This window comes from Spinacia oleracea, chromosome 2 (genome assembly GCF_020520425.1).
Source record: "Spinacia oleracea cultivar Varoflay chromosome 2, BTI_SOV_V1, whole genome shotgun sequence".
Lineage (NCBI taxonomy): Eukaryota > Viridiplantae > Streptophyta > Magnoliopsida > Caryophyllales > Amaranthaceae > Spinacia > Spinacia oleracea.
The window spans coordinates 73,862,006-73,874,945 of NC_079488.1; the positions used below are offsets into that span (position 1 = coordinate 73,862,006).

The 12,940-nt window shown below is 35.0% G+C and overlaps 1 long non-coding RNA gene across 1 annotated transcript; it reads right to left on the reverse strand.

Annotated features, from left to right (window-relative positions):
* Positions 1-10,693: 10,693 nt before the first annotated feature.
* On the reverse strand, positions 10,694-12,649 carry LOC130466999 (uncharacterized). The gene is made up of 3 exons (XR_008927161.1): positions 12,123-12,649; positions 11,682-11,745; positions 10,694-10,973 (listed from the first exon to the last, which is right to left on the reverse strand). It is a non-coding gene; the product is annotated as an uncharacterized lncRNA (long non-coding RNA).
* Between the last annotated feature and the right edge of the window lie 291 nt (positions 12,650-12,940).

Here is a 12,940-nt window from a genome sequence, read left to right on the forward strand (position 1 = left end):
GAGGAAAATAATTTTGTCTATGTACCCTTATTTGGTTCTTTTTTTAAATAAGTAAGACACCGAATAGTGAATAAAAAATTTATCAATCATTAATTTTAATTAATTAGGAAAATATCTATAAGTTATATGTGTCTAAAGTATAATGTAACCAGACAACCAAATTGTCTAATACTCTTAGAGTTTTAAAATTCAAAGCTCTCTTATCAAAAAATAATGTCGGGTCAAGTCGTCCAGGGCTTGGTTTGAGGCGGGTGTAGATACACGGACGGGGATGAAGCGGGGTTAATTTTATTTTTTGCTTACGAGGCGGGAATTAGTACTGGGATGAGTATGACACCTATCGTGGTGACGGGCATGTGAATGAGAATTTCAGGTTGTGTTGAGGGACCAGCATCACCCCGCTTCGAAGATATCTCTAGCTGAATAAAATATATGGTGGGGTAGGTGTTAAATGATCGGGTAATGATTTAGATGATTTATGAATTAAGTGGGTATGACTATCGAAGTAAAGAATGGATGCGAATAAATTTATGTTTGACATGGTTTGTTATGAAAGAGGAAGAACGTAAATCTATCTACGTGCCCTTATTTTATTATTTTGAATTTGTTAAATAAATAAGACATGGAATGAGCAGTAACATACCGAGCAATCATTAGTTTAAGAAGAAAATTATCTATAAGCTCTATTTCGATGATAATTGTCTATAGTTATAGTTTAGATATGCAAATTTAATATTCATATCATAAATCGTGCATCGAATGGGGCGAGTTTGAATCGATTGGATTTGAGAACACTCACCTCCTAATTATGTATGTCACTTTTTTATATTTTCATCAATATTATAGCTAAAACAATCAATTTTAATACTTCGTAATAAACTTATGTCAATATATTTAAAAGTTAGTTGAAAGGAAAAGTGGATTATTTATCGAATATGGGGATGTCAGTGGGTTTTTTGGGAGATCCCCCCGTGCATCCTTCCCAAGTGGGGCGGGGTTGAAGAAAGTTTGGTGGGTGACGGGGTTAAAAAATGAATTCGTCACAGGTGACGACGGGGAGATGGTGGATTTTAGATTGGACCTGTCTGCGTCGTTAATCTTCATCTAATTGATTATATATATATTTTAAAAAAACTCTTATAAAAAAAAGAGTTGAACCTAGGGATGGGTTTGAGGCGGGTGTGGGTATACGGGGGGGGGGGGGGGGGTGATGATTGGGGATGAAATTTATTTTGTACCTCCCGAGACGTGGATTGGGAGTGGTGGCTATCGTTCCTATTGTTGATGGAGAAGATGAGGAAGAGAATTGTTGGTGGATACGTGTCTGCAGAGCCAACCCCGCCTCAAGTCATCTCTAAATGAATAAAGTAAGTGGTGTATATAGGTGCTAAGTGATCAGGTAATGAGGTTGATGGGGTGACCGTGCGAGTATTAAGTAGGTATTACTATCCAATTAGTAAAGGGTAAACGAAATAATTTTATGCTTGACACAAGTGGGAATAATTTTTTTTTTATATATATCTACCCTTATTTGTTTTAATAAATAAGAAATTGAATGAGCAACAACAAATTTATCCATCCTTAGTTTTAATTTGGTTAGTTTTAATTTGGAAAATATCCATAAGTACTATTTTGATGATATTGTCTACCAGATTTCATACAAATTTATATTTAGATGATTATATCGTGCATCGCACGGGTATTATACTAGTTATACCTATTATTGACACACTGTTATTAAACATTATGGTTCCTACTCTACTGTAATTTAAAAGAATCCCATCCCTCAATTATATTATAAGATTTGGATATTTTTTGTAGCCATATAAACAATTCAAATACATTAGATGCGATTGATCCTTAGAGGTGGAAATCAGGTCATTTAAACTGGAGTTTTGGCTGGGTCAAAACGGGTCAGGTTATGTTCAGATGAAAACAATTCGAATTGATTTCAGGTTCGTTTTTGGTGGTCATATTCAATACATTAATATACCTATTATGGTAAAATAATCATTATCGAACTCATTCATTGTCGGTCAATTAGAATCGGGACATGTACAACTAAGGTCATCATTGATTACTGGTAAAATTCTAGTCGATCTTATATCGAATAATCGGATACATATCAGTTCTACCGGGTCAAGTTTTATGCATAAATCTTATTCCGAACTACTTGAATAAATTGACTTATTAGCTTAAGAAAAAAAAAACTTAAGATTAATTAGACAAAATCCATGAAATGGAAATGGACCACCTCAAAAGAAATAGACTATTCCCCACTCTCAAGTCTCCAGTCATCACGTTCTCAGCTAATACGTGTTCTCTATTTCACTAAATCAAATAACAAAAAGTTGATTTCTATCTTTGGCATTTTTCAAAAAAATTGATAGATATTATTATAAATTGGAAATGTATTTTTCAAAATTATTAGCAACATATGAATGTCATGGTGCCTAAAGACAAACTAAATCATAACTTATTTTTAATTTTGAAAAAAAAAACATCATGATTATATATACATGTAATTATAAGGTAGGTAACATATGCTTCTTTGGACTCTTCCAAAATTACTAAATTGTACTCCTAATTAGTTTTTGTTTTAAAAAAAAAAATATTATATTACTTGGTTTGATTTTGTTTTTATTACCTAAAAGGCAGATGAATCTGAAGCAAATATAGAACCAACTTGTATGATTCCATGTACATTTCCAAGAGCTTTTTTTTTTTGACTTGTTTCTACTATTCAAATTGTGTGTCGTACTAATTCAAAATTTATTAAAATAAGATCAACCATGCAAGTTTGTATGGATTACATATTTACGTATTTCAATTAGGTAGACGTCTGAAACGGCGTAAAAAAAGTGAGTGTCATTTTATATTTCATGCAAGAAGGAATCAATTTAAAAATATTTACCAAAATCTCTAAATACTAATGACGGGAATAACCGTCGCAAATGTCTTTTACGACGGGTTTACGACGGATTTACGACAGGATTTCTATTAACGACGGCCCCCTTTTATGACAGGTTCGCGACAGAAAATCCCGTCGTTAATCAACGATTATTGGCCTTTCGCGACGGGATTTCCCGTCGTTAATAGTACAATTTCTTGTAGTGGGATCAGTAACTATTAAAAATAATAATAATTAAGTTCATTTGGAAGATAAAAATGACACACATGCATTAAGTAGATCTAAATTCATTTTAACTTAATTTATTTCCTATGTTTGGTTTAGTGGCAATAGATTAAATTAAAATAAATTTGTCCATAATTGGATTAATGGGTTAAATGAAATGGTGCATAATAACTGAGCAAAAGTGAACCTATTACGACAACTAAATAATTGAGCAAAAGTCTAGTCTAGACTAAACTAAAGTACTTGTTATTTTTTTAAGTGTGATAAAGACTTCAGCAACTTCCGATCTATTTCTCCACAATCAAAATGTAGTCGTCTCTATCTCTTCAATCATCTTCCCCAATCACAACCAGATCAAATCTCACCTTCGATTTCCCATCAGTTTCAGCTAGACCTCTCAATCTCAATGTCAATGTTGTCCCCTGCAATAATTTAGATAAGAAAACTAAATAAATAATAACATCATAAATAATATATTTAATTAACTCTACAGAAGAAGGAAAAAATATGTACCATTGGTCTTCTATTTCGATAGAATCTCCAACTTCATTCACAACCATACCAACGACATCTAAAAAGAGAAAAAAAACAACAAAGGAAAAAAAGACAAAGTATTTGGCAAAATTATTTGACAATAACTCAAATAAACTTTAGTACGGAATAAATAACAAAATCATACATACCAGGAAGTGAGTAGTTTTTAACAAACTTATTCAAGTGTACTGTAATTGTACACAATCAAATCGATGCATTGGCAACGACCCTAACAACAGTATTTTGAAAAAATTGTATCATTATCTTGTTGTCGCCAACAATACGGTATTGTTCCTTATTAGGTTGGACCGAAAAATATCTGATTGTATAGATTTTTCCCTCATAATTTTGGACAGAAGCTAGTGATGGACAAAATTGGATTTAATAGAGGCATGCACATAATCACCCTGCAGTTAAATTATAACAGTTAATTTAAAAAGTGCGTTGTAAAATCATAAAGTAAATATTAGAAGAATTATATACCTCTTCGTCGATGAGGACCATGTCCAAACTAATTAAACTATTTTGTTTGCGGAAGTTCACCACATCAATCAAGCGCGAAACACGAACTTTAATTTTCCAGTCGTTCCTACTGGAATTTAAATCATGGATCAAAGAAGTAGCCATTGATAACCAAACTTAAAAGTGAAAGATGTGATTGTGTATGAGTTATGAATTGAACAATACGACCAATTTATAGGATTTCATCAATTATAAATTTGAATATGATTAGAACTTCCAATTTATATCTTAAAGAATTGTAGTGTATTAGTATACGTTTATCTACGTTTATCTTAAACGTTTAGGTTATATCTAAGGTTTTTTTTTTTTTAATTATTAAAACTTAGATATATATTGAGTAGGATTATTAGGAATTTTTGTTTTTTGAACTCTTCCCATCAAACGTTTATCTACATTTATCTAATACTAAGTTTTTTTTTTTTTTTTTTTTAATTAAAACTTAGATTGAGTAGGATTATTAGGACTTTTTGTTTTTTGGACTCTTCCCATCAGACGTTTATCTACGTTTATCAAATATGTTTAACGTTTTTTGTAACGCCCCGACCTCTAAATCACTTATTAAAGCATAATTAGCAGCGGAATTAACCTAATTTGGTCGGGACATTACCTGCCGTAATTCCCTCTTGGAAATTACAAGGCAACATCATACATAAGCCATAAAAACCTCCAAATTAATATAATAATCATTTATATTCCCAAAATACAAGTACATAAATTACTAAAAGTCTTTAAATTAAACTATTATAAACATCAAGCATAAACTAGGTGAAAAATATAAAAGTGAAATTCCTCGCCTCTACGCGTTTCCATCGATTCCCGCAGTACCTAAAACGGAAAACAAAACGGTGAGCCGAAGACTCAGTAACGACTACCCTAGCAACGTAAATTCATTTCAATTCATTTTATTTAATAACACAGGGAGAATAGAATAAGTAACACATTTAATAAAACATCATATTCACTTCATTCATAAACTTTGCAATCTAACATGCTAGTTGTCGGCAAGTACGAACCGTGAAGGAATTCTCCACTGGGCCTGGGCCCTGAGCCTGGGCTCATCATCGTAACATGGGCCTGGGCCCTGAGCCTGGGCTCATAAACCATGGGAGCCTGGGCTCGTAATCCATGGGTGGACAGGTGTCCGTGGTGCATGCATGACCGGTAGATAGGAAGATGGTAGTTTATATACCGCCAGACAAACCAGGTCTTTCACTTTCATTTTATCATGTTTTATGTATTTTTACTAAGCCTTGGCTTGTATTTCAGTTGAAACAACATAACTTTTTGTAGATCATAAAGCATCATTTGGATCCTGGGATCCATAAAACATCATTTCATTCGTGGCATCATAAGAACATCATTTTATGAGAAAACTCAATCAAATCATATTATAACGAATAATTCAAACAAATCATAATTCATTCCCACAATCCATAAAACATGTCAAAACATTTAATTCATAAATTCAATCATAACGTCATAATTTCATAATACATTTATAAGGGGATTGCGGGTACTAGCAATAGCCGTTACCTCAACCGTAGTTTTTATACTTCCTGTCTGATGGATCGTCCTTCCTGAGCCCCGAGTCCAATTTCTTTTAAAATATCGAATTATTAAATTAGTAACTAAGACGATAAATAATTTAAAATCAACATTTTATAAATAATAAATTTTAAGTAGTGATGTTATAAATAACGAATTTCGATAAAAATATAATTTCATAAACTTAAAGAAAATATTGTTTTTGATCGAAATTTCAAAAAAATTTAAATTTATAATTCATAAATCAATTCACATGAGAATTATTTAAATTCCATTTTTGATAATTAAAACTAGTAACTTATTTTAGGAAAGTCGATAATTAAACCTGGAAATAGTGAACAATTTATTAGTAAATGAATAATAATTATATCATAATTTTTTTTATTAAAAATAAGTTACAAGATCTGAAATAGCAAACTAGTTCCTTACCAAAAGCCCAAACTAGAGTGGCCCAATTAACTTGTGGGTTTTAAGGAGAATAAAAACCAAGGACCAAATATTGGTTTTGGTTTTCTGGAAAGGAAAGCACGAGCAAAGGGGATGCAAGCAGAGAAGCACGAAAGAGAGGAGAGGAGAGGAGGGAGGGCGGCTGAGCTGGGCGGCGCAGCCACGCCAACCCGCGCCAGAGGCGACGGTGGAAGGTGATTTGCGGCGGAAGAGCACGAGGGGAGGAGGGAAGACACGAACAGGGGAGAAAACAGGGGAGGGGGCCGAGAAAGGAGAACACGAAAGGGAGGAGGAGAGGAAGGAAGAAGGCGATTGGGCGGTTTGGTGCTGCCGGATTGCGCCGTCTAAGGCGACGGTGGTGGTGGTTATTTCGCGGCGGCAGGATGACGGGAGAGAGGGAGGTTGTGCGTAAAGAAGAGGGGAGACAGGGGATTTGTGGGCTGGGTGGTTCATGGGATGCGGTGGCTGCGCAAACAAGAGGGGATGTGGAGTGTGGTGGCACGGCGGTGCCGGAGGATGAGTGCAGAGGAGAGCAAGGCAGGGGTGGGGTGCGAAAACTGGGAAGCAGGGGAGGTTGAGTGGGGGATTTGGATCGGGTTCTTGCCGGCGATGAAGGTAGGTGGGATGAGTAATGGTGGTAGGGCGGTGGTGGTCGGCTAACGAAGCCGGGAGGTGGGGCGGTTAATGGTGGCAGTGGTTGTTGGTGGTGACTAATGGTGGTGGGAGATGGTTCGAATCAGAGAAACTGAGAAAATGAAATTGAAATTTGATTTTTTTGTTTTTTGGTTGGAATTTAGTTGAAATTGTGTCTGATTTGTAGAGTCAAGTAGAGTGAATGAGAAGGAAAATGGCTTGGAGATCAAGGCATGAATCAAGACTGAATTGAGGGAAGGAGAGGAATGAAGAGTTCACTTCATTCTTGCTGTGTACGTGGAGAGTAAAGAGAAGAAGAAAATTGGCATTTTGGCTTTGTAAGGGCATTTTCGTAATTTCACTTACTTAGGCAAGAATTCAGAAAATTGATCTCTATTTTTAGGAAACTAATTGGAATAGAAAATTTTAGTTAAAACCAAGTTTTAAAATAATTATTTATAAAAAAAAAAATATCGTTAAAGAAAAATAAATTTAGTTTTCGAATGAGAACGTTCCGAAATTATTAAAAATCCGAAATAAATCACGGAATAATTTAGATTTTTAAAAAGTAGCTTAAGCTTGTAAAATTTGAAATTTAATCATAGAATCTGAAAATTAATAAATCGTGTAATAATATTAAAAATTCAAGCGAAATAAAACTTCGTTAATTAAAATAAAGTTTGAAATTAATATTTAAAACGATTTTAAGCTAAATAAAAAAAATAAAAAAAATAATTAAGCATGATTAATCAAATTTAAAAACTTCGGGGTATTACACTCTTACCCCCTTAGAAAAAGTTTCGTCCTCGAAACTTGAAAATTAGATTTATAAAATGATTGTTGAAAATTGAAAACGCTCGAATAAAAGTATAATGTTTTATTTAAAACCAAGATCTCACAATTTCAATTCTGACAATGTCTAGCCTTCATTCCGCCATCATGTTTTAGAACTCCGCTTCAACTCGAGACCTAGAATCGAAGAGTAAAGAATACAAAAGGGGCAAAATTATATTGATCCTTAATCGTCATTAAGGTCAATTACATTCCGCCATCGTCTTTCGCATCTCCACTTTACTTCATAAAATAGGATCGAGGAGCAAAGAACATAAAAGGGGCAAATTGTTAGCTTAGACTAGGCTCCCATTTTACTTTGTGATATCTTGTTTGAAAATATTTTCTACCAAAATAGTAACTTTTAATGAAAAATTAAATTATAATTCTGAAAATATATGTATATGTAGTGAAAATAAATATTTATCAACCAATTTCAATACACGAATAATTTGTAAAAGTCATGTATTATATCAATCTCGTACTCTGAGCTCAGGAGAACTTCCATCGGAGGCGGCTTCCATTTATAACAATTAGATTACCAGTGCAGTCATGTCAGCATAAACATAATCCACATCATAAGGGCATAATTCATGAACTGAAAATTTTCATATTCAACATAAGCATAACATTCATAATCATTTGATTTAACACACGAGCATGATTGACCATAACATAATCATTTATAGAAAACATAGTCATTCATACATCATATCGTTCATGGGCGAATGATTAGAGACATTTCACTTTTATTTGCTATTGGCCTCTTTGTTGCAGGAATCTTGTCGTTGACTCTCGTTATTCGATTCGTTTTGATTTCGATATCCGCTCTTTTCTTCTACGTTGAACAACTTTGTTGACTACGTTCGTTTACAGGGGTTCGAGTCCAATCACGTTACAAGAATTACATTGTTAGACATGCGACTTCGTTATTTATCCTTAATATTTAAGTCATGTAAATCTCGTGTTTTGCGGATAACGATAAGCCATCAAGTGTGCCTTTAACAGAAACAATCTAGCTCCTAGAAAACTCAGTTCAGACTACCTGGTTCTATAGACATGCCATTTTGTCGATTTCCTATTCTCAATCCCATTGCGTTCCTCAATCATTCATAATTCCTTTCGAATTTGATACCATCAACCTAATAGACGGACTAAATCTCGTTAACTTACCTTGATCCTCAAAGCTTTATGCAAACTCAGTTTCATGTTCCCACCATAAATCATAGATAACATCTTTACAATACCCTACATTCTCTAGTTTAACTTCCTTGATGGAGATTATCAAGCATTCTTTTAGATAAATACACAAAAATAATCCTATCAAAGATGCGGAAAGGTAAACCAAGAACACTATCAACCTAACTGACAGACTAATTCCTGATAATTTCTCTTGGTGTAATCCTTAGAATTTCATAAATTCAATTTCATCTTTTCACCATAAATCATATTCTTGCATAACTTTTAAAATTTCTAGCTTAGTTTCCTTAACATATCTGAATACACACTTAGGTAAAACAATCATTATGAAGGGTGCGGAAAAGTAACTCATAAATCAATCATAACTTCAACGCTTTAAACCTTGAATAACCTTAATTTAATTGGTGATTCGCCACTTATAAACATACAAACTCATGCTCTTTTGGTAATCTATCCTTTAACCTTATTGACAGACTAATTCTTGATAGCTTTATTTTGGTAAAATCCTCAAGATCTTATTCATGTGTCAACTCAAATAGGTCCTTTATCATAACTTATGTTGGGTTCATAACTTTTCTTAATAACTCCTTAGCTTCCTTAATAGGGGCACAAGGCATACCAATCATCTTCTAGATAATAGACTTTAGTACTTATAAACATCAATGTATTCGTCATGACTAACACGGGGAGGTAACCCTAGAATCAATATCATTCATAACTTGAACACTTTAAATCTAAAATAACCTCAACTTAATTAGTGATCCATCACTCATGAAATACATCCTTGTACTCATCTTAATACTCTAACATTTATACCATCCTTTATGATTTCATAATCATGAAAATTCCTCAAAACAATTCATATCCACAAAATCTTTGTGTTCGCACCGTGCTTAACTTAACTTCTTTCAAGGAAACAATAAAGCTTAAACTTTTCCTAGTCTATCTAGGGTAGAAAATCATAACACGACATGTGACGACAAACATAAAATCAAGGGAAGTTCGATTCTAAAGCGAGAGAGAGCTAAATCAAAATAATATCAGCGTTGGCGTCATCTTCGTTTTTCATCATGTAAGCTCTTACATATGTTGACGGGCGTGATGGATTTAGCATTGTTGTTGTTTCGTTCATGATTGGTCGAGGTTATTGTTCCGATATTCGTTGGAGGTGGTTTAGGACAATCTTTAACGAAATAATCTTTTCCTCGACATAAATAACAAGTATTCGTTTTTCGCACGATATTCGCTTTCATTCGTCGAAAGTTTCGAGTAGTTGGTCCATATGATTGATCTAGTCTTTTAAATTCCATCGAATTGGCTTGCGATCATAGATTGGTGGATTCGAAGGTGAAAACTTCTTAAATAGTGATACTTTTCCGTTCGCATTAGTAACTTTCGTTTGCCGAGAATCTTTGACTAATTCAGTTGACAACGTAGGTGCAGTTTCTTAATTGTTCCATCATCTCCTTGGGGTCTTCTATAGGTTGGTCGTCATAGAAATCATCATAGGAAACATCATTGTGGGAGACGTCATTGTGAATGTTGCGCTTTGATGTGAGCTTCGTTCGTGGCATCGTTGGTAAGTTCGATAATCGATATTTCGCATAACATATTCAATCAAGAAAACATCAATAACATAAGAAATGAATCCCTTTTATCCCGCACGTTCCTACGCTCACACTCATTTCATTTTAACTTGACTTGATTTTAACATATTCTTTTTAACTTATTCCTTAAAACTCTTTGCTTAAAGCCTATTGAATTCTACTATGCGCAAAAACCCGTAAGGTTTAGCACTTATGGTCCAGAACCTTTGCTCTGATACCAAACTGTAACGCCCCGACCTCTAAATCACTTATTAAAGCATAATTAGCAGCGGAATTAACCTAATTTGGTCGGGACATTACCTGCCGTAATTCCCTCTTGGAAATTACAAGGCAACATCATACATAAGCCATAAAAACCTCCAAATTAATATAATAATCATTTATATTCCCAAAATACAAGTACATAAATTACTAAAAGTCTTTAAATTAAACTATTATAAACATCAAGCATAAACTAGGTGAAAAATATAAAAGTGAAATTCCTCGCCTCTACGCGTTTCCATCGATTCCCGCAGTACCTAAAATGGAAAACAAAACGGTGACCCGAAGACTCAGTAACGACTACCCTAGCAACGTAAATTCATTTCAATTCATTTTATTTAATAACACAGGGAGAATAGAATAAGTAACACATTTAATAAAACATCATATTCACTTCATTCATAAACTTTGCAATCTAACATGCTAGTTGTCGGCAAGTACGAACCGTGAAGGAATTCTCCACTGGGCCTGGGCCCTGAGCCTGGGCTCATCATCGTAACATGGGCCTGGGCCCTGAGCCTGGGCTCATAAACCATGGGAGCCTGGGCTCGTAATCCATGGGTGGACAGGTGTCCGTGGTGCATGCATGACCGGTAGATAGGAAGATGGTAGTTTATATACCGCCAGACAAACCAGGTCTTTCACTTTCATTTTATCATGTTTTATGTATTTTTACTAAGCCTTGGCTTGTATTTCAGTTGAAACAACATAACTTTTTGTAGATCATAAAGCATCATTTGGATCCTGGGATCCATAAAACATCATTTCATTCGTGGCATCATAAGAACATCATTTTATGAGAAAACTCAATCAAATCATATTATAACGAATAATTCAAACAAATCATAATTCATTCCCACAATCCATAAAACATGTCAAAACATTTAATTCATAAATTCAATCATAACGTCATAATTTCATAATACATTTATAAGGGGATTGCGGGTACTAGCAATAGCCGTTACCTCAACCGTAGTTTTTATACTTCCTGTCTGATGGATCGTCCTTCCTGAGCCCCGAGTCCAATTTCTTTTAAAATATCGAATTATTAAATTAGTAACTAAGACGATAAATAATTTAAAATCAACATTTTATAAATAATAAATTTTAAGTAGTGATGTTATAAATAACGAATTTCGATAAAAATATAATTTCATAAACTTAAAGAAAATATTGTTTTTGATCGAAATTTCAAAAAAATTTAAATTTATAATTCATAAATCAATTCACATGAGAATTATTTAAATTCCATTTTTGATAATTAAAACTAGTAACTTATTTTAGGAAAGTCGATAATTAAACCTGGAAATAGTGAACAATTTATTAGTAAATGAATAATAATTATATCATAAATTTTTTTATTAAAAATAAGTTACAAGATCTGAAATAGCAAACTAGTTCCTTACCAAAAGCCCAAACTAGAGTGGCCCAATTAACTTGTGGGTTTTAAGGAGAATAAAAACCAAGGACCAAATATTGGTTTTGGTTTTCTGGAAAGGAAAGCACGAGCAAAGGGGATGCAAGCAGAGAAGCACGAAAGAGAGGAGAGGAGAGGAGGGAGGGCGGCTGAGCTGGGCGGCGCAGCCACGCCAACCCGCGCCAGAGGCGACGGTGGAAGGTGATTTGCGGCGGAAGAGCACGAGGGGAGGAGGGAAGACACGAACAGGGGAGAAAACAGGGGAGGGGGCCGAGAAAGGAGAACACGAAAGGGAGGAGGAGAGGAAGGAAGAAGGCGATTGGGCGGTTTGGTGCTGCCGGATTGCGCCGTCTAAGGCGACGGTGGTGGTGGTTATTTCGCGGCGGCAGGATGACGGGAGAGAGGGAGGTTGTGCGTAAAGAAGAGGGGAGACAGGGGATTTGTGGGCTGGGTGGTTCATGGGATGCGGTGGCTGCGCAAACAAGAGGGGATGTGGAGTGTGGTGGCACGGCGGTGCCGGAGGATGAGTGCAGAGGAGAGCAAGGAAGGGGTGGGGTGCGAAAACTGGGAAGCAGGGGAGGTTGAGTGGGGGATTTGGATCGGGTTCTTGCCGGCGATGAAGGTAGGTGGGATGAGTAATGGTGGTAGGGCGGTGGTGGTCGGCTAACGAAGCCGGGAGGTGGGGCGGTTAATGGTGGCAGTGGTTGTTGGTGGTGACTAATGGTGGTGGGAGATGGTTCGAATCAGAGAAACTGAGAAAATGAAATTGAAATTTGATTTTTTTGTTTTTTGGTTGGAATTTAGTTG